At 36.2% G+C, this 23,970-nt stretch overlaps 1 protein-coding gene and 1 long non-coding RNA gene across 8 annotated transcripts in view; both read right to left on the bottom strand.

The window, feature by feature from the left end:
• The window catches only part of strbp (spermatid perinuclear RNA binding protein), a 114,512-nt gene extending 91,262 nt beyond the window's left edge, over nucleotides 1-23,250 (bottom strand). For 4 of the 7 annotated variants that reach the window (XM_073874042.1, XM_073874038.1, XM_073874044.1 and 1 more), the window contains exon 1: nucleotides 22,233-22,393. The gene's annotated coding sequence lies outside the window, so the exon portion shown is untranslated. Of the gene's footprint in view, nucleotides 1-17,996; nucleotides 18,048-22,232; nucleotides 22,394-23,126 lie in introns of those variants that run through there. The other 3 variants (XM_073874041.1, XM_073874040.1, XM_073874039.1) reach the window with 3 other exon arrangements.
• Nucleotides 8,573-13,342, bottom strand: LOC129423258 (uncharacterized). Its single transcript, XR_012372527.1, has 6 exons — nucleotides 12,238-13,342; nucleotides 11,995-12,015; nucleotides 11,700-11,766; nucleotides 11,450-11,519; nucleotides 9,606-9,776; nucleotides 8,573-9,110 (listed from the first exon to the last, which is right to left on the bottom strand). It is a non-coding gene; the product is annotated as an uncharacterized lncRNA (long non-coding RNA).
• Nucleotides 23,251-23,970: the final 720 nt, after the last annotated feature.

The raw sequence follows: 23,970 nt of genomic DNA on the forward strand, positions 1-23,970 counted from the left end.
GCTCAATCAGATCTGCAACAGAACCATTAGGAAAGGCTAACCAGAGCATTACCGATAACAGAACTGCGGTTTTCTTGGCATTGCCAATTGTGTCCGGCATGTTTGTTTATTTCTCGTTGAGTGACAGGCAGTTCAGGACTGTGCCCCTGATCCGTAAATAGACCGCAAACAAGGAACGGGTTGAAATTAGCAGCAGCTGACAATCTACCCCCGCTGTGACGCGATCAGGGTTCCACATAAAAAGCGAAATACAGAATCCAGTTTTACCGCTCTCCGGTAAGCCACCAGACTAACCCGGCTAATGCCATCCACATTAAGCCTGATCACTAAAAACTAATCAGGAGAGACAAGTAATCGGGCCAGTAGTATACAAATCATAGCCATCACACAGATTAAAGGTTCACAGTCACGTTTGTGCCAGTCAGAACATAGCATCCTAAGCATATACTTGAACTACTATGGGTGAATATTGCACATAAACGATAATCAAGATCGATCTTGCAGAGCTGCAAAGAATCTGGCAAAATAAACCAACAAACTAAGATTTGTGTTGTCAGAGAAAAACTACAGAGAGGTCCTGGCCTAATAGGGAGGCCACACTGCACTTTTTTATTCAATTGACTACACATGCGTCAGACCAGAAACGCAGGCACCATTATGGAGACAACTGGTCTATTTGACCGCCCCTTAAGGCGGGACCTGCAAATTCAGTATAGATTAGGGATGGGCATTCGATTAAGTTTTCTTTGTCGATCGTCGGGAGAATTAACGATCGACTATCGATTAATCATTAATATTTGTATAATAAAATTTGTTATTTAACTTTTATACTTAAAAATGCAATGAATACAAATATACAGCGTGTTTTTCCTCGATGAGACCTTTATTACAAGATCAACTTGTGGCGGACAGTTAAACTATGTTTCAAACATAAATGTGCGTGCATGTGCGGTGCTCTAAAGCAGCGGAACCTGCAGCTGCGAGCCAGCGTTCTTAAACAGAGACCTCATTAGTTCCAAAATAAAAAAATAAAAAAACAGATTCATGTTTAACATTAAATTAAACAAAAAACATAATACTTAGATCTGTAAGGTTTTGTCAAAATGTAACTCAAAATGATTCAAGCCAGAAGAAAGTGCAAGATATTAGCCTTCCTAACATTAGGCTATAACAAATTAGGCATTAAAGCCTCGTGAAAAATAACTAACTTCAGTAACTCGCATAAAACTTCTGCACCAGTCTACTGATTTTTTTTGAGAAATAAAAGCATGTTTTGGGGTGAGACGCGACCGCAACCCATGGTGACCGTCAGTCCAGCCGCCGCCGAAAACAGCCGCTCCGAGGAGACTGACCGGGATGCTGGCTGCTACCCAGTCTCCAGCGCTAACTTGGCTTATTCCGCATACAGAGTATGTGTGAAACAGCGTGCGTTTTGTGAGCCCCTTTCACCATTGTTTAATTATAACATAGTCTTTTAGTTTTTATTTGTTGTAAAACAACAGTAGACACAAATTTACTATGGTCTCCAACTCCACAATATAGCCTACCATAACCATGTTATTTGTAGTAAAATTGCGGAAATACAAATAGTTTTTTATCTGCAAAAAAAAAAAACAATTTCACAATGATAAAATCATGGCTAATTTTCCTAAGGTAGTAATTACAAAATTATATATGTTTGAAAGACGGAGATGCGCACCTGTCAATCTATTACATAACAGAGCGAAGCCAGAGACAAACATGCTCATAAACGGGAGTAATATGGAATAAGGTGTGCATCTTTGAATAACTGTAAGTATATATTTCTTTTAAATATATTTTGTCATATAAAGTTTTGAGACATGGCCTAAAATTGCTTTTTTCACTGTTATTGCTCATTTAGACTTATTGTGCGGGTAACAGCGTTTTTGACGCATTTACCTCAGAGATTATTTTAGCAATATTGCTTTTTTCCGGTAATAATAATACAATTTATATTTCAATCGTGTTTTATTGTCTGTTTATTCATTTCATTATGCTGTTAGTTAATGTGAGGATATTTATTTGCCATATGAAACGTGCCGTTAAATGAATACTTTTATATAATATTCAAATTATATGCGGAATAATGTGTGCATCTTTGAATAACTGTAGGAATACAGTTGCTTATTTTTGTCAAAGTTTTGAGAAATAATAATATTGTGAGGATTTATTTCCATATGAGACGCTTTTGTCGTTGAATACTCTCGTTTATTATTTGGAAATCATATACATACATAGTAGGAAATATATAATGTGGAAGGGTAGACTTGCAAAGTTACTCTGCTTATTTTTATTTATGATATATGTGGAGTCAGTGGAGATAAATAAAGCATTGCAAAACTGCTGATTTGATCCATTCAGATCCTGACCACCAGGCTAGAGATTTTAAACATCCTTAATCCACACTTACTAGTCTGTCAAATAATATCTAAAATATATTGTTTTGTGAAAAAAAATGATGCTTTATTCTATTGTTTATGCGGAAAAGTGTTCACAGAAAGTGTCAATCACATGAACGTTTTATATGCAGAATAAGCGGTCAGCAGCGCACTGCAACGGGTGCTTGACGGATTCGCCGCACACATACGCAAACGCACTGCATACAGAGTATTTGTGAAACAGGAGTTAGATAAAAAAATGCATTCAATTAATTGATAACAAATTAACGTTATCGACGAAATTCTTAACAATCAATTATCGATCGTCGATTAATTATGCCCATCCCTAGTATAGATTGTAGTAATTTTAGTATTGTTGAGAAAATGTGTCAATACATGAAACAGGGAGGGATTACGTGTGCTTAAACTAGGGATGCACTGAATATTAGGCCACCAAAAATGTTCGGCCTTATAATTCACCCCCCCGTCTCTGTGTGCATGTGCGTTTAAGTGCATTCACGGAAAGATGCGTTTCAAAAAGCAAGCGAACATAAAATCTTTCTGTTCTTGACAGGGCACATACAAACAAAATGATCTTCACAGTATTCCTTTTCTAATAAAAACACATGGATGTGTCTTAAGTGTATGTATAGATGACAGTCAAAAACCTGTGCCTATTTGGTCTTAAAGAGACAGTAACCTCAATTAACCTACTTAAGTCTGTGTCATTAATGTTAATCAAACAACCCAAGACAAAGAGAAAATCACTTTTGTAGCTCTAAAAATAATAATAATTATATTTAATTTTTACAATAAAGACAGTGTTATGATCTATTTAATTCGATGTATGTCTGCACCTAATGCTAATTTCAGACCTTAATTAATGTACAACTTTGTTTTTTTATAAATGTTTACAATTTCTTTATTTGTTAATTAGATTTTTGTGATCCGAAAAATAATCCGATCCGTGCCTCAAAAACTGTAATGTGATCCAATCCGTGAGTTTTGTGATCCGTCACACCCCTAGTAAAGTTAGTACACAGTGATAGCCATAAATGCAATGGTACTAATAAGTGGCATAATAATTTATTTCGGTGTTTCGGTTTTCGGCCTTGGTTTCCTCTTTTCGGTTTCGGCCACAAATTTTCATTTTGGTGCATCCCTAGCTTAAACACTAGTAAACGCTATGACAGGGCGTTTAACAGGCTGTGAAAAGAGCCAGGTAAGTTAAATATATGATGCGTTTAGTGCGGCACGGTAGACGCGATTCCGCCTCGAACGTTGGCAGGAAAACGTGCCATGTTAACCAATCAGGAGCTTGCTCTAGTAGTGATGTGATTACAAGAAGCGAGCGGAGTCGCAAAAACCCCTCCCATGACGCGAATTTCCGCGTGAATGCCTCGATGACAAGTATTTCATGCGCGAACGACGCGAGTAAACTCAAAATGTTCAAGCGGCAAACTAGACGCGGTAGCACGAATTTGACACCTCAAATGCGGCTGGTGTGAACCCACAGTAAGCCTGCATGTGTGAGCGAGTAAGCAACTTGTCAACCTTAAAAAAAGTGAGGGAAAGGTTTGCAGGAGGGGATGTCCTTTGACACGAGGAAGATTTCCAATTACACTCTGCTCCTGAGAGCTTAGCGGATGGATGCAACCACAAACTGCCACAGGAAGTTTAAAAACCAGTTTGTGAGGTTCAATGACATCCCAAGAATGGAGAACACTCGCTTTGAGGAAATCAATATTTTCTATAGCCAAAATAAAGGGTCAGAGACGGAGTATAGTAATTAAAAATGGGCGGTATAGCAGTACACATTGTGTGACAACAAATATGTTAGTTGATAGAATATTCCTATATGGTTTTTATAGCAATTTTGGAAAAAGTCTGCACGTAGCAAAGAACTCATACTCTCCTAACACAAAGGAGCTTTCAGTGAACGATGCTTTATAATAAAAGTGGATTTGTTTGGTGTGTCGCACCAGGTTATTTTACAGTATGCCACTAATGTTTTTGCTGCTACAATGTGCTGTATTTAAAAAAATTATGCATGACACCATCGCAGGTGTGCAGCTATGCACATTCTGGCTATTTTTCAATGGTGTCAACCACGGTGCATCATATACACCTGTGTCGGCCCACCACAAAAGCAAAAATTTTCTCTCTCACATGTCAGGTTTTGGGCACAAATCCATGACGTCCCTATGCTCTGCTGTAACTCTGAAACCTGCATTATACGCGACACGTCTGGCATTGGTGCGTGTAGCGGTCATGCATGCGGCTGAATGCGCAACATTTTATGTGGCTGCATGCAAAGCATTTCTGTAATTTTGCGCGTGTCTCTGCATCCGAAAATGACACACCTGACCTCATATAAGTTAGCCATTAGGTGCTGCCTCAAATAAACTGTCGATCTGTACTATATTTCTGATTTCTGCTATATTTCTGCTAATATAGTTTATAAAAATGACTGCATTGTATGACATGACATTACTACGTTTATGCAAGATCTAAAACAGTAAGAGGGAAAAATGTCTTTCCTGAATATTCGACCTTGATGTTTTAGATACACGCATACACATTTATGTAATGTGAAACCACTATAAAATGGAACTAAATATTATATGTCGTCATTATACTATATCTTTATATACCGCATTTCTGATTTCAGCTATTATAGTTCACAATGTTTTATTATGGACCATAATAGCAGAAATCAGAAATAATAGCAGATGATCATTATGAAAGCCTGCAGTGAGGAGACAGTGTTCAGTGCACATTGGCTGGTATTAATGAACAGTGTGAAGAGTTCAGCCTGGACAGATGTTACGAGACGTTCTGGACATCATTACTGAGGAATCTTTTTCCTTCCTCATTAAACATCCCCTTCTGTCTATCTATCATACACACATCTAAATGTCGCTTTACGACTAAACTAACTTGGCATAGTCACACACCGTCCACGTAACTGCCTGACGCATTGCAGCAGGTAATCAAATTTCTCAGGTGGCTAGGAGTGCATTGGAATAAAATGTACCGATTTTGTCTGCTCTGTGGTGCGGAGGTTAACTATACACTCCGGGCAAGTTGAGATGTAGCATTCAGTGTTTCCTCTAGGATTTTTTTCAGCTGTGGCGGCAGGGGGCGCCCATGATGATTATAAATGTACATTTTTTTTTTAAAGTAGAATATAGGCTACAGTAAACTAACATGTATTTTTTATCATTTTCATGCTGTCATTTACTTTTCCTTATATTTATAGCATATTGCTTTTCTATGTTTGATCTAAAATGTATTTTCTTAAAAAACGTTACACAGCTACGTACGTAGTTCGGATATTTCATTGTAGTTTTAATGTAGTGTGCATTGCAAGTTGTGCTCGTGTTTAGCGTTACAGAGCTGTTGCAAACTCACGCACAGTCCTATTTGATAATCCGCACCACTGTGATTGACCGAATATCCATCAGCAGCAATTTTATTTCACACCCGGTCCGGACCATTTGACATAAAGACGGTCACAACGCAAATCGCGCAGTTAAATATAAACCTTTAACGGTCTTCAGACAGATCTTAAACACAAATAACTTGGATGTTAGACCCGCATTTTACTCTTGTCTATTGAGTCCCGACCTGCATCTACAACACAAATGACACGCGAATAGTCTATTATTACACCCGTTAGATCAAATCCCGCGGGTACCCCGACCCTGCTGTTTCGTCTGAAAACAGATAAAACAGTCTCACCGTCTGCCTCAAGTTTCTATTACAAACGTTCTTCTCTTCCACGGAAATAATGTAAGTTTCCTTACAAACAGATTCGACTATTAATGTCTTGCAGTCGCATATAAGTAGTATTCAGTATTTAGCCTTTTGTTTTTGGACAAATATCATATCATTTAATGTGAAACTTTGTGAGTGTCGATCTAAAGCACAGAAGATTGATTGACAGCTGAGCGGTCAGCAGCGCGCTACTGCGCTTATAGGCTATATTCTGAATAACTAATGACCAGATAAGTTGATAATATGACTGAGTACAGTGATTCCAAATGAATGTCCAAAAAACTCGTAATATGTTAAATCGAAAGTTTAATAATGTCTTTTCTCGCAGCCCTGCGCTGCGTCCGCGTTGAACATCAAATGCGTGATGACCTTGCACCTTAAATTACCCTAAATTTATAGTCATAAAGATAAAAGTAAAACAATATTCGAAACTTCAAATTATGTATTTTTATTTGTGTAAACTCACAATAAGGAGAAAACTTTGTGCTTACTTAAAATCATTAAAAACATGACGTGCTTTCTGCTGCTTTGGTCAGCGCGTCACAAAAAAAAAACAGAAACTCAAATACTTTTTTATTCGTTTTGTCAATTTATTTATTATTTAAGTGTAACATATTTCGTATAGGCTTATTTATTTTATTATTATTTCTCAAAACAGAGACGTAGCCTAATCATCCTCTGTTGATTTAAATCTATTTGTTCATTAAGCTAAACCCATGGAAGAAATTATGATACTTAGAGGAGATTTATTTATAAATGAGTTAACAACGCGAATCCAGAAAGGAATTTATTTCTAAGACAGCCAGTCTGGCAGAGCGGACATTTATGTAGCTTTTTTGCGAGCTGCCGCCGTGGGTTTTGTCTAGAAGGGATACAGCAAATGCCGAAAAGTTAATGATTAGATTTGGAGGTAGGATTATTAGGATGAAAACAGCGGCTCTGGCTAAATGAGATACAAATACATCCTACAATCGTGTGAAATTTTGTGTTTAGAGGTGGGTTTGGTTGAAGGATTAGATTAAAACAGTGGTCATCCATCGAGATTTCGTTTGCTGTATCCCTTCTATCCACAACCGCAGGCGTGGCGGGGATGTTTTAGGCATGGCGGGCCGCCACGGTTGAATGTATATAGCGGAAACACTGAGCATTAATGCAGACAGCTGCAACCACAGTATTTACAAGAGTGGTTTATTTAAATTAAGTTTTAAATGGCCTGCTTCATTGTTCAACAACCTAGATCTATTGTATTAGCAAAGTTCATGCTCCTAATCTCAAAATTAGATCATGAGACTTTAGCCTGGATTTCACGGAGTTACAAATGTTCTCCACACATGCAATGTGGTGCATACACTGTAAAAAATTTCCTGTAGAATTTACAGTAACTTACTGGCAGCTGGTTGCCAGCAACTTACTGTAAATTAACATACAGTAAAAATACTGTATACAATTTTACAGTACTATTTAAAGTACTGTATGCATTTTTACAGTACTATTTAAAATACCGTATACCGTTTTACAGTACTATTTAAAATACTGTATACCGTTTTACAGTACTATTTAAAATACTGTATACTAATTTACAGTACTATTTAAAATACTGTATACATTTTACAGTATTGTTTAACATGCTGTAACTGTATTTACAGTATTTTATATTTTCTACTGTAAAATATACAATAATTTTATACTACAATGTATATATTACAATGTGTATTTTACCGTAAAATTTCCTGTGATTCATTTTCCCATTTCTATTTACTACAAAACTGCACAAAATTTAAATGGAGGTGTTAAAACAGCTCTAAGTAAATAACAAAAATAAGCAATGACAACATGTTTTTAAAATTTCTTTTAGTTTTTCAAATACATGAAATCAGATTTTCATATTTTTTGCACACTGAACTTTCAGCTTGCATCACAAACTGTTTTTCTTAAACCTGCAATAACATTTACTCATAGATATCATATTACAGAATTTTAAATCAAGTCATGAACTAACTCAGTCATAATAACAATGTTCAAATACAAAATACTTTCCTGAGTAAAATACAAAACATTTACACACACATATCACAGCATCAATTCATGAACAATACATTCAAATGCAGTCATAAGCAATGTCAAAAACTTATACATTCAAAATATTATTCTGAGTAAATTGTAATTTCTTGCAGCAACAGCTTTTTCAAAGCCAATGTAACATTTACTCACTGTTTCATTTCACAGTATTATCAAATAATACTAGTACAAATTCAGTTATAACTATAGACGGTTTCAGCAGTAACATCATAAAGAAGCGGCTGTCGCGGTCCGCATGAACTTCCGATAAACTCCGCTAAGAATAAAAAGCAACAAAGTTCTTTAAACGCATTTTATTTATAACAAGCAAAAAAACAACACATAGATTTGCTCGGAAACCAAAACATTTGTTATTTTCAACGAGGCTTTTGTTCAATAGATCATTTTAGCAAATAGTCAGACCATTAAAAAAGCGAAACCGGAAGTAAGGATCGGATCCAGACGTGTGTCATGTGCGTCCGATGAAACCGTCTATAAGAATAATTAAAAAAAAAAAAAAACGTAACAAAACCTCTCCTGCATAGACTTATTTTGCTTTTAGAAGCAACAGTAGTAACATGTATACACTGGAGTTTCATATTACAATATTATAAATCAGTGCATGGACAAATTAACTAAAAGAAACCTTTAAGAAAAAAAAGAACTTCACAAACCTCTGGTGAGTTGAGTAGAATGTATTTGCTTTAGTTGCTTAATAGTTTTGCTTAATTCATAAAGTCCTTAATAAAGGTGGATATATACACATGATGGTTCAGGCCAGAGTTCTTCCTTTGCACCATCTTCCCACTTCTTTTGCTCACCTGGAAGTTAGAGGAGCACTTGCTGTTGTCGGGGCTGATCCTCACAATAAATCTTTACATAAAAAAAAAGAATTAATTAGATAATTTGATGTGTAAGAGAGGGACACTCCACTTTTTTTTTTAAATAGTGCCATTCCTAAACGTTGCTATACGATAATATCCTCATATTGCTCAGGCCCACTGTAATTACCACAAAGGACCAGCAGTTGCTAATAGATGACAAGACTTTGCCACTTCCTGAAATCTAAAATCATATATAAAAGCCCTTATGTCCTTCCTAACCTGTATGCACTTTCTTTAGTGGAAAACAAAAGAAGATATTTTGAAGAATGATTGTTACCAAACAGCTTTGTTGATGGGAGTCAACAAACCAATGAAAGTCAAGGAACTAAACATGTTTGGTAAACAACATTTTTCAAAATATCTTCTTTTGTGTTCCTCTGAAGAAAGAGCATAAAGGTTAGGAGGAAGGACATAAAAGTAAGTAAATGATGAGTCTTTCTTCAATATTTACCAAATGTTATAGCATACCGAAAGATGTACTTACCTCTGAATAAACTCCAAAGTAGTGGCTGCTTGCACATGGTACTCGATGTTGAGCACGTAGTAGCAACCAAAGTGAACAGCAAATGCTGAAGAAATGGTAGGTCAATCGCAGGAAATCGGACTTAGCCTTCAATCGTCAGCATCCATTTTTTGTTTTGTAGATCTGGATCCTCTGAAAATAATTAATTAATAATAGCGTTTGTTATTTGATTTTGGTGTAAGTAACAACATTTAGATGTTAGAGCTTTTCTCAATAATTTGAAATCTATCATTTTAAAGTGATAGTTCATATGTCCCCAAAATTCTGTCATCATTTACTTACCCTTGTATTGTTCTAAGCCTGTATGAGTTGATTCTGTTGTATTTATTAGTACACAAAAGAAGACATGTTAATAATTGATGGTAAGCACAGTTGATGGTACACTCTAAAAAAACAAACGGTGCTATATAGAACCAAAACTGTTGATTTGAATCGTAACCATAGAAGAACTGTTTTTAGTGCCATATAGCACCGGTGAAGCACCTGTGAAGCACCTGTGTAGAACCATATAGGGGCCATATAGAACCACTATAGCACCACATTTGGTTCTACATAGCACTATATGGTTCTACACAGGTGCTTCACCGGTGCTATATGGCACTAAAAACGGTTCTTCTATGATTACGAGCAAAGAACCACTTTTGGTGCTATATAGCACCGTTTGTTTTTAGAGTGTACCCACTGACTTCCATAGTAAGAAAAACAAATACTGTGGAGGTCAAGGGGTATTGTCAACTATTAGATTACCATCATTTATCAAAATATTATCTTCGCTCAAGAAATTTAACTCATGCAGGTTAAGAACAACACAAGAATAAGGAAATGAGTACAGAACACAATTTTGGGGTGGGGGCCTACCTAAAAAGGCCAATCGTCATTTCATTACTCTTGATATTCAAAACTCAAGAAGAATGCTAAAATTTAAGCATAATGCTTAACATTAACAAATCATTAAAGGGATAGTTCGGCCAAAAAATGATATTAATCCCATGATTTACTTACCCCCAAGCTGTCCGAGATGCATATGTTCATCGTTTTTCAGACAAACACATTTTCAGATATTTTAGAATATGTTTTAGAACTTTCAGTTAATTAAATGTGAAGTTACGGGGTCCACGTCCTTCAAGTCCAAAAAATGTGCGTCCATCCTTCACAAAATATATCCAAGTGGCTCCAGGATGATAAACAAAGGTCTTCTGAGGGTACTTTGTGTGGTGCTGTTGTAGAAATATCCATATTTAAAACTTTATTAACAAAAATAACTACCTTCCGGTAGCGCCGCCATCTTAGACTCCTCTGTATTCAGGAGAGAGTATTAGTGTAGTGTACGCACTTTTCTTAGTGACGTATGACAAATTCGGAGGGCGGGGGCACAGAGCAGCAGCAGAGTAACCTCCGTAAGTTGCGTAAAGCTCTGATATTGAATGCGGACCCGACTAAGATGGCGGCGCTACCGGAAGGTAGTTATTTTTGTTAATAAAATAGATACTTCTACAACAACACCGCGCAGATTACCCTCAGAAGACCTTTGTTTATCATCCTTGAGCCGTTTGGATTATTTTGTGAAGGATGGACACACTTTTTTTGGACTTGAAGGACGTGGACCCTGTAACTTCACATTTAATTAACTGAAAGATCTAAAACATTTTCTTAAATATCTGAAAATGTGTTTGTCTGAAAAATGATGGACATATGCATCTCGGACAGCTTGGGGGTAAGTAAATCATGGGATTAATATCATTTTTTGGCCCAACTATCCCTTTAATCTTTTTAATGTTCCCAAAGTATGTGTTAAAGAATCTTACCAAGCATGATCAGCCGTGGAGTGGAAGCAAGGGAAAGCGTGGTCTCTACATCTGCCGTCGTTGTTGTGACCTGCACACGCACACACACACACTTTTTGTTACTGGCAGTTATATCAATTTAATTCAACGACCCATCGTCAATTATTCCTTGTTAGATGTGCATGTTAGAGAGAAACTGAGAGACTGACTTCAAAATAGCGTTAAACACAAAAGCTCAGTTTGTCGCCTAGCATTTCAGATGAACACTCACCTGTACCAAACGCAGTCAAACAAGAAAAAGAGAACCGTTTATGTTAATATGTTGATGGTGAAATGTTCTAAAAAGGGGAAGAAAATAATTAAATATGATTATATGCACAGAAAGTTGCGTTTTCTTCAGTCTTAAACGAGTTTCTACCTCAAAGCTCTCTAACTATCTTGTTCACAACAGTGAGGTAAATTACCGTCAACTGCGTGTTGTTAAGTGTTTAAAAAAAAGTGTTTCAAATTAATGAACTAAACCAAAAATATTAAATATGGTAAGAAATCACAAGAAGATTACTTACCTTTGCAGATGGTGAAATGTTCTTAAAAGGAAAAGAAATAAATATGATAACTTGCACCGAAAGTTTTGTTGAGTCTTAAAAAGAGTTTTCACCACAAAGCTCTCTCCCTATCTGTTTAGTCACAACAGTCCTAACGTGTGAGGTAAATTACCGTTAACTGCGTGTTGTTAAGTGTTTCAAATTAATTAACCAAATAAAAAATTAAATATGTTAAGAAATCACAGGATTACTCATTTTACTTACCAGCTGTTTAACTTGCAACCATTGTCCTGTGTTCTTTTTTTCTTCGGGCGGGGATATCCGTGCCTTTCTGTAAAGTGTCAGGGTTTCGCGCTCATTTTTTTTACTGTATTTCGATTTACTGATGGCTGGTCATAGTGCAAAAGAGCGCACTGTACCTTGGCCATACGCACACAAAAAAATAACAGCGTGTAAGGTCCGCGTTCAGTCATGACTCTTCTCAAAAAATAATGTGACATACAAAACTATAACATTGATTCATGATAACATTAAAAACGTTTACTTTACGTGTAATAAATAACCGGATAATCTTTTGCAAGTGAGCTGCGGGTTTGTGTACAGGCACGTGATCAGCACAGACGTGATTACATCCAGGGCTGTGTCTCAATTCGTTCCCTATAGCTCCCGAGGTGGGGAATCATTATATCGTGTAGTATGCGGGTTCGGCCACTGTCAAGGACCCTCACTTTATATTGGAACACTGTTTCGGTTTCCTGTGTCGTGGCTGCTTACACGCGTTGAGAAAATTCACAGCTGGTATTCATCACTCATCAACAACCGGCAAAACCTATCTCTAATTTTTAAACACTTACATTTGTAAATTAATTGGAATATACAAAGCTTTAATGAAGATGATTATATTGTGTTTTGGTAAATAAATCAGCTCTACTTGCACTAATTTAGTTGTTTGATTGTTTTTAGGACTTTGTTTAAGTCTTCTGAATTTTACTTTACCTTTTAAATCAATATTTAAATACAATAATATTACATTATTTGTATAAGATAGCTTTCTATATTGGATTGTAAGGCTTGACACTCAACATTAACTCAAAGTCCCCTTTAGGCTTAACTATGCAACGACACCAAGCCTTAATCAGAGAGTTAATCCCCCAAAAAACAAATTAGCACCACCTGCCATTAAAATACAGTATTTTTAATTAACTGTAAATTTTACAGTAAACAGAAAATACAGTATTTTACTGGCACAAAGATTACATTTCCCACAATGCAACATCAAAATACAGCAACATACTGTATAACATGCCCTACGGTAAAATACAGTTCATATTACAGTAAAATACAGTGTAATTTACAGAAATCGTTAACAGTGTATGTGAGCTGTGCTACACATGTGAACGATTCTGGTTTGAAACAGTTTCTATCGCTCTCCATTATTCATGTCAACTGAAAGTTTAAACAGGCACAAAACAACATAAAAATAAATACATATTGTGTGCTGTACATATTCGGGCTGTTTTGACGCAATGTCAAGCTGAGTTTGTATTTTGCAGCAGTATAGGAAGATGTCACTCAGATGCTGTTGGCGCATCGGAAGATATCAAGGGGTTGTTGGCTGAAGCCAGTAAGTACATTTGGCTGGAGGAACAGAAATGGGAATGTGCTGCTTTTTCGCAGTACACAACATATAAATTAGTGAGTTTTTATGTAGGCCTATGCGTCAGCTGGACATCTGTGGCTGTTGCGTGAGTGTTGCAATAAGACGGCGTGTCAATGTAAAAATAGTTTGGCTTGTAAACATGCATCTAATGACAACACATTAGAACTGCACAATTATAACAAATTAAAACATTAAAATTTCCTGTTAAACAACTGAAGGACATGCATATGTACAGCCGCCTACAAACAACACAAAGCAAAGAGTGCCTGGAATAATTGAGTGATGTTTTTCACACAATTTAACGACAACAGTGTCTTAACTGTTAACTTTACAACAGCCTTCTTTGGGGCATGATAAACAAAACAGTTATTCACATTTTGCATAAATTATCATAATGGGTAATACTAGAAAAGTGCAATCACTGATGCTGACAATAAACATCTACGATGTATGAAAAATATCCCTATTTTAAACTTTATAAACTATAACAACTAGCTTTCAGTAACAACGCCATCTTGGACTCGGGCAATTCATGAGAGTCACTGCGCAACATGACAACCAGCACTCAATACGCTAAAACTCTCTTGTGAGTCCAAGATGGCGCCATTACCAGAAGCTAGTTACTACAGTTTATAAAGTTGAAAATATAAAAATTTTTACAAAATGAGATCGAATAACTGCAGAAGACCTTTATTAACCAACTGGATCCATGTAGATTACTTCTGTGAAGGATGGATGCACTTTTTTGGGGTTTAACCCTTTACCTGACACAGCCCTTTTTGAATGAGGGGTGAAAAGGTGATGTACTGTACCCTTTCAAATTACTATAACTCTGGCATTTTTTGGTCTAGAAACCTAATTTTGGAAGACACTTTACAGTTTTTTACAGAAGTGTCTGGAGTGAAAATATTAAATAAGAAAAAAATTGTTATAGCAGTTTAAATTTTTTGTTATAAATAAAAAGAATGCAATATAGTATTATTTTATACATAAAATTATTTTAAAAATGAGGTTTGTGTTGGTTTGCTGCATACTCTTGTCACAAATTAATAAATTACAGTCACTGCATTATTTTTACTGCTAAAAGATTTAGAAATATAAACAATATGAAAACTACATTCTTAGACCTTTCCAACAATATATAGTTTGTCGTGATGAATTAACATTTATATGAAAAATATTGACGTAAACCCGGGTGTAAAAAACTAAATTTCATGGAATGAGTCATTTTATTTCACGGCAGCGGTATATTTCACGGTATACATGTTTTTCAGTTTATATTGTTTTTGGAACATAAAAATTTGCAGACATTCGCCACTCACTACAGCTTTTAACTTAATGCTCACTACAGTTTTAAAATATGGGAGAGTTAAAGTAAAAACTCCAAGAAGATAACAAAAGATTAAGTCTTTATAGACAGATATTAAGAGTTATTAATTTCATAGACTATTGAAGCTATAGTATGCATTCATTGTATTTTTGCATCTATGCATACATTAAAAATAGGCAATATGTAAAATCAACAGATATGATTGCACAAACGTACAGGCAGGATAAATACCTGTATATGAGAGACGGAGCTCTAGATATAGATATTATAAATAAAGACGGTTTCATCGGACGCACGTGCGTTGTCGCGGTTAAGCGTCTGGTCCGAACTTTACTTTCAGTTTCAGTTTGTTTAATGGTCTGACTAGTTGCTGAAACTGAACTCTTAAACAAATACTTAATTAAAAATAACAAATGTTTTGGTTTCCTATGTGTTTTTTTTTGCTTGTTATATAAATACACTACTTTAAAAAGACTTTGTTGTTATTTATTCTTAGGGGAGTTTACCGGAAGTAACGCGTTGACCACGGAAGCCGCTTGTTTATGTTGTTACTGCTGAAACCCTATAACAGGTGCTATGATGTGATAACCATGAAGTCTGCTTTAAGGTCTTGACACCCTTTACTTTCTATTAGACCTTAATATTAATTCATGGGGTAATTTTGATATTTGGCTGGAGTTTCCCTTTAATAATTTACATTTTTTTATCTACTAATAACACTGAAAACAATTAATTTGAAAATATTGGAGAGGTAGCCGAATGACATCCTGACAATTGTCATGGTTATTTAACAAAGAGAAGCATATGCGATCACAATTTGTTTTTATTAATGGTGCAATCATAACACTCGTTTGTGATTTGTTATATAGGACAATCTGAGACAAAAATTCCATCATTACTGAAAGCCTGGTACTTTTTTATAACCCATCCACTTATGAATTCATTCACCCACACGCGCACAGACCCAGAACTGAGCAACATTACCAATTACCCTTAATGAACAGGCCGACAGTCATTATAGAGCTTTCAACAGCCACCGCGCACTTCTAAAACGGTGAATAAGATCACTGTCAGATAAGTGCAGTTCTGTCACAAAAGAACAATTCGGCCTGGATCATTTCCTACAATTAAGTCTGGCAGCTTAATTCTCGCTGCCATAATTCACACACACGGCATTGTGGGAAATAAAATAACAAGTACTGTATCATGTGCCAAAATGAATGCAATAACCCTGGCGTGTCTTTATCAATATTCCTCTCACCCATTTATAGGCTAAACAGAGGTCTTCTTTCATCTGTCTAATAGTGTGCCTGCGAATATACCAGAACGGCCGTCGGGTCTAATTGGTTAATTCTCTGAAGAGGCAAAGGGGTGATGACCATCAAGGCAGAACAAATCAAAGTGTCCCACACCCCCCATCTCTTCATTACCCCCTTTCTTTCCTTCCATCGGCCCCGGCGACGCCAACATGCTAGAAGTATCCCTTATTAAATTACCCATGCTATCAGATGGGGAAGCAATCTACCTTCCAACCTTTAATTGAATATCTACATCATCCATGACAGACTTTTTTTTAACAACGAGGTCAAAAGGGGATTAATTGCTGCATGCAATAACATTCAAGCAACACGGTCTATGCCATCCAAAGAGTATTTTAGTGCTGCCTCACGATTAGTCGCGACTAATCGTTTGCAAAAAAAAACATTTTTGTTTACATAATATTTGTGTGTGTACTGTGTATAATAATTATGTTTAAGTAAATACAAACTGTTACTTAGATCTAACTCTAAATCTAAAATTAAGGCAACATTTTCCAGCTAACTTTTGTAAGTTTATTGAACTAAGTTTATTGAACTAAGGACAACTTAATAATATGTATTAATATGGATTTCAATGAATGCAAAAATATTAAGTAACATTTTAAGAAAAAGCAAATAAATTAAATACAACCAATGTCAAAAATATCAGCATATTATACACAGACTTAATTAAAATAGGTGAATTTTTAAAGAAAAACTAGTTAATGTCTTCTGATTTATGAATTAATTTTATTATTATATTATTTATGGTTTGTTGTTGTTCTTTTATTTCGTGAGATGAGGGCACGAAACGTTTATTCAGTCAACGCACCCACTCAGTTTTGTTTGGGCAGCTTTAAAGCGCAACATACTTACAAGCACCAGTCTTCTGAACAATGGTAACTACAAAACTCAAAAGAAGAAACCGAAACTCTTCCATATCTCGAAGATAAATGAACATTAAACACTAACAAGTCTTTCTTTTTAGTTAAAAACACATAAAATAGAGTTTAAATTCAAATTATACTCTCCAAATGCCCGTGCAAAGCATGCTGGGAACTACGAGTTCACTGCCTAGTTAGTTATGTTTAATAATAAAATCATGTAGTTCCAACACAAAATTATTAAGTTCATTTCCTTCTTACAAAATTAAGTGGATTATACATGATAAAATGAAGTTGAATTTACTCAATGACGTGTTAATTTAGAATTACTCAAATTATTCACATTATTCTGTAATTTTAACTCATATTTTGATTATAAAAATAAAACAATTGTAACACAGTTTACTCATTTTATTTAGTTAAATCTACTAAGGCACAAAAACACTTTTTACAGTGTATAATTTTAAGAAAAAATATATTTATATAATAAATATTTATATTTATATATATAACATAAATTATATATATATATATAAACGTGTATATACACATGCAAATGTTTCTTAATTATATACATGCGTGTGTATGTGTGTACATAATTATTATACACAGTACACCCACATATATTACGTAAACAAAAACTTTTATTCCGCAAACGATTAGTCGCGACTAATCGTGATGCAGCACTAGAGTATTTTCGAAAGGAAGGCAGAATAAATGAGACACCTAATTTTCACCTAAATCTAGGATAGAATTGCATCTTTATATGCGTTTTATGCATCACGCTGTATTAAAATGCGTGCTAAAGCACTTATGATTACTTATGTGGTGGGTCAGAGACTTGAACTCACCCTTAACTCTTTGTATTTTTCTTAGGCACGTAGCTCATTCTGCAGTATGTGCTGTGAAGAAAATAAATGAGATTAAAAACTGCTCTCTCTTACAATTTATTTTTATTAGCTGCCGTACATGTAAATAAAGCTTTTACGATCTACATGGCATGTTGCCAATATTTAAATATTTAAAGAAAGCATAAAAGAAACTTCTGATCTTTTTCAAACTATAAAGGATTTATTGAGAGAACGGTTGGAAACTTTCCATAAAGATTTGTATGAAATTTCTCCAGGTCACCTTTTCATTTCCATGCTGTAAAATGTAATATAGCAAGTCAGAAAGAGCCATACAGCCCTAACCGGCTTATTTCATAAAGCAAAATGTATTTTACACACAAAAAATATCAATTTGTTTAACATTAAGAAATAGAGCAGCATCATTGAACTGTATATGTGCAGAAGTGTGTCCATCCCCAAGAAAAAAATCGTTATCTCGCCGACTCTCGGATACCTTACATGGCCATTCATTTCCATGCCTGTGTTAGATCTGGTTTCTGCTCATCTCTGGATGCATTTCTGCAGCTCCTGTCACCCCGACATCTGCCTTAAACATACACGTATACACAAACGGCCTGTTGACACAGCACAGGGCACTTTTACACGGCACACCCCCACAGGAGCCCCAGTCCTTCATTCCATAGCACCCTTCCTTTATCACTCATGGCCAAGTTAACACTTACTACTTTGCTCTTCAATTGCTTCCTTAGACCCAAATTAGCTTCTATTAAAGGCACAATATGTAACATTTTTGCATTAAATTATACAAAATTCAGCTAAAAATCTCCTTATGCCAACATTCACTTGGTTAAGCTTGTCACTGGTGGTTGGCTAGTTGGTCTCCCAGTGAGCTCATTAGAAAAGTTCCCAAAACCAAATAAATGATAACCTAGAGTAAATGCACAGCTTTCTTTGCATTTGTTAAGCTTTTTTCGAACTGTAAGCTACATGCCAGGTCTTTTATGGGCTTTTCACAGCATGCACCTCCCTTATTAGACAGATGAAGGTACGTTCAGCGGCCAAGATACAAACATATAATAAGCCAAATTCTATTGGCACTGCCAGACATGATGTCCAAAAATGGCTGCTGCTAGCCAACGATAACAATGCACACTTGGACTGTTGTTTGCAGGACCTTTGGCAGTTGCGATACCTCAAACTTGTGTAAAATACTTCTGCTTTTGAAAGAAAAAGTTTCTTCCTGTTTGTCTTGTTCTCGCTTTCTCAAACACTATCGATAGAAAGGCTTTCTTTGTCATGCAAACAGCAGACAGTAAATCAGATGTCCTGGCGGTGGAGAGGTGGACAGTGTCTGGTGTCCGGGTTTTGGACGAGGAAGTAGGCTTTGGCTAGATCAAATTCCCCTCTCTGTTAGCAATGTCAGCTTTTCCCATCAGCTAAGAGAGGAGCCAGAAATAGCTCTGATGGGTTAAGAAGGCAATGGAGGAATAAAAAGGTGAGAGCGACTGAATACAGACAGGTGATTAGGTGGATAGATGCTTATTCATTCTGTCCACACAGCCACATACAGCACTGCATCTGAATCTATAAGGCCTCTGGTGGGATTTAATTTCGCTTCATAACGAATCAATTTTTGGTATAATTCAAACCCCTTGTGTTGTTTCAAACCTGTATAACATTGATTCCTTTTTAGAATACAAAAGAGGAAGTTTTGATGAATGCATTGAAGAACAATACCTGATGTACTTAGGATTAGTAATTAATACAAAGAGACATACAAGTGTACATTTGTAATATCTAAGTTAATGCTCATAATAATTAAAAGACTTGCAATGCAACCCATTTGAATGCCCAATTTAAAAAATAACAATGCATTTTAAAAGAGTTGCATTTCATGAACGATGCTGACATTATGTTCATACATCATACATTCAAAACATAGTGATATAGATTAAAATGATGGATAAAAGTCACGATTAGCTTTGATGCAGCTTTACACCCTAAATTGATGTTTATTACATTTTCCACTGTAGTGGTTACCAGGACCAGGGGTTTACAAAAGACCACGAATTTAGGATATACAAAGAGAGAATTTATGCATAAAAAACGTTTTTAACTTCAAGTTCAACAGCACAAAAACTAAGGATTATTCAGTCACTAAACCCAAACAGTCAAAGGTGGGCCTTCTAGGACCTCTAAAAGACAAACAGAAGATGAAACCTGATAGAAATAAACACAAGGGTAACAAGAGACAAAACAGAGACAAAAAGTCTGTGATCTCTTCACATCCACCCATTGACCTCCCAAGTGTCTGTCCTTTCTGCTCAGAACAGATGCATCTACTGGACGGTCAGAGATACCTTTAACTTGACCTTTACGTCAAAAATTAAAATGTATTTACTCGCCATCATAAAGATCCAAATCTATATGACTTACATTCTTGCATAAAACACATTTAAAGCATTGCACGCATTGCAAACAAATAAGGACTGAAGCATTTTGGATCTTGACTGCCCCACTACTTATTCACTTTCATTATCGGGACATAAAAAAAACTTTCCACTGTACTGATGCTGGTGAGTAAATGCTGAATAAATGTCATTTTGGGTGAACTGTCCCTTGAACTATCAAAAGTTGTGCAAACCAACAGTATACCAACACACACACACACACAACAAGAAAATATGCTTTTATGTTACAGTCTTTATACTTTTTGTTTTGGCACAAACATAGACTGCTTGGGCCCAGACAGAATTAAAAGAAATAAATTTTAATTGGTCTCTCTCTTTCAGGGGAATTTGTTCCTTTCAAACAAGTGCAATCTTTCACATTTCAACTTGAGGCAATATGTAATAGCCACAAGCTATTTTCAGCTAATGTGCCAAGCATTTTTAGGGTTTCAGATGCAGAGCTCACAGCAATGTGTGTGTGTCACTGACTGAGAGAGGTGTAGGGGTGTGTGTGTGTGTGCGTGTGTGTTGATGGACGGAAGTAACGCATGAACCGATAGCATGCGGAAACCGCTTCACAGTTATGCTCTTTGTTTTGTAAAAGTGTTCATATTCCAGATCACACACAAACATGAATGTACAAAGTCAAACACTATGTCATTTCATGTTACTTGTGCCACAGAAAAAAAATAAAGGTTATATGCAAACATTCCACTGTAGTTACTGTAACCTGTTTCTACACTAAAACTGTGGTAACTTGGCATCAGCCAATCAGAAATGATACAATATTTTGATTCTTCCATGTCTTTATGGAGGTCCAATAATAATAATAAATTGTTTTACAGTCATAACTTTTAACAGAAACGATCGTCAGAGGGTATACAATTATATATTACGTTATTAATACCATATAAATGTTTTTCCATGCTTTTGCAAAATGAAAAAAAAATCTGCTTTAAAATGTGATTACCATTGTAAAACAATAAGACAAAATCGAGATAGTGGATGGTAGTTGTTAACAAACAATGCACAATATTGTTATTTTGTGCATAATATTGTAAACAATACAACACAATAGCTTTCTCAAAATGAGCGCCAAGAAAAGCACCAAAACAGCCATAAAACATAAACACACTAGGCTATATTGCAAATTTAGAGTCTGTCACAGTTAGTGCATTGTTAGTGTATTAAACTAAACGTTTGTCGAGTCGGCTCACACAGGCTAAACAAAATCTTTGGTTACTTGAGGCACCGACATTAAGATTTCTTCCGCGTCGCGGCGTTCATTTGTTATAACGGGAGCGATCTGATTTGTCGCGTCGTTAACTCGCAGTGCAGATGGGGTGTGAAACTGCGGAAGTCCCTTCACAGTAAGCACCTGCTGCGAGATGATCATCAAGCCTTACTTATAAGACTTTACATATCAAAGTCTATTACATAGAAACGTAACATAACACGGTCTATCACTGACACACGTGCGCGTCATTAACGCACTTGAAACCGAAACAAATTAAACATAACGCGAACGCGAGCGTTTAAAACCGAGAGCAACCGTGAGAACTTCCCCTAGATCCGAAATGGAAAATCAAACAACGTGCGAACCGCGAACGCAAACAAGCCTAAACTTATTTTGGCTGTCAGTGAAGAGAAGGCAACTTTTTAAATGCAACTTGTGACACAACCGCTGATCCAAACGAGTCTCAAACTGATATCTGAGCGAATCTCCCGCGATACAGCAAAACTGTCACAAAACATGAGCCCGTAAAGATTTTAAAACGTTACTTACTTGTTAAAGAAAAAAGAAAAATAGTCCAGTTGTGTCTATTATGTATCTGAGTCGAAGTTCAAGCTTATATTTTGGTGTCAGCACGATACGCGTGGGCCGTCTGCTACTGCTGCTGTCTCCTCTCACGCGCACTAAAATGAATGAGGAACGCGCAGAAGCGGGCACGAGCTCAATTCATTATTTACGCGGCTAGACTCGGCAGTCCTACCCAAGTTTCCCTATCGATCTTGCACGAGTATCACCTTTTCCTGTTAAATCTTCACGAGATCTGAATGGCTGTCAGGTTGCATTTAGATGCACAAATGCCATAATATTATTAAACACCAACATCATGGGCTTTAAGATGCAAAAGTGATAATATCAGACCTACACTGTTAATGCAACAACACGTTTTTACAGATTTAAGTAGTATTTAAAAAAAAAAAAATCTAAATTAACACATCGAAAAGTTTTTGTGGGCAAGCATTTCATCCAGTCGGTTCAATGAAAATTGTATCACATTACAGCACAGTGAGTGTTTGTCTCCTTCAGCTACAGCCTTATAAATATTTCAGCACAGCAGATGCACCAGCACAACCCGAATGCGCAAGCGGCATCGTCCGAGGTGCGCGATATTGCATTTCTTGAGAAAGCATCAAATAAGAGATGCCATTGCATTAAAATGTAAAGTACAGTATCAGTACCTAACATATCAGGTCGGCCCAGCAGATAGCTACTGTATATAGCACCAGAAGCAGCATATGCGGGCAGATAGAGAGATGATGATGCCCTACACGAGCAGATTAAACATCGCATGTTATCGCAACAAGGAAACGCGCATTAAAACCTATCCCGTTAAAGCACAGTTAGTAGCCTACTATAGGATGTTAAATAGTCCAGAATGAGATCAATTACCGTAGTCGTGCTTCCCCGCTGTACCGATATACAGTGTACCTCCAGTCCCGTGTTTCTTTCTCCGGCTGTCTCGCTCTATCTGCTGTCCAACTGCTTCAAGTATTTGGACCACGGGCGCGTTCACGTCACTATATGCGCGTGCTGTAATTGGAGGGCTGCTGCTCTGCAACAACTAAACTGATACAGTAGACTGTTACACCTGAGTGGAACATAAAACTTTGCTACTGTGTTAACTGTGATAGATAGATAGATAGATAGATAGATAGATAGATAGATAGATAGATAGATAGATAGATAGATAGATAGATAGATAGATAGATAGATAGATAGATAGGTCCCACAATTAAATATATTATTTATAATTGTAAGTTATTATTTGTATTGAACGTAGCCATCATAACAAAGTATGTAAATGTCTTAATTTAATACCTATACTAGGGATCCCTACTTCTCCTCTCTATCCAGGGGTCATAGATTGGATGACCTTTGCAATATGTTCAAATAAAATCCATTAAATGCAGGCGAACTAGTGAACCATGTTAGTAACAGGTAAATACTTTCTTTGGCAGTATCATTCATAAACACAAGAGCAGGGTTTACACTGTTAGACTTAAAGGTGCAAAAGAGGATGTTTCCGCCGACTGAGAATCCAAAGACCTTTACTGAGTTTTTTAAATAAGCGCATGCGTAAGAACAGCCTCCCTCCTTCACAGCTCATTTCTAGGGAACGCCTTCCAAAACTCGTATGCGAGTATTTGAACACGAGTGTTTGTTTACCACTGGAATATGCTGTGTTGCGTCAGTGGATTCATTATGTGAAATGATATGATAATAAACACATAAG

Source organism: Misgurnus anguillicaudatus, chromosome 12, assembly GCF_027580225.2.
Source record: "Misgurnus anguillicaudatus chromosome 12, ASM2758022v2, whole genome shotgun sequence".
Taxonomy (NCBI): domain Eukaryota; kingdom Metazoa; phylum Chordata; class Actinopteri; order Cypriniformes; family Cobitidae; genus Misgurnus; species Misgurnus anguillicaudatus.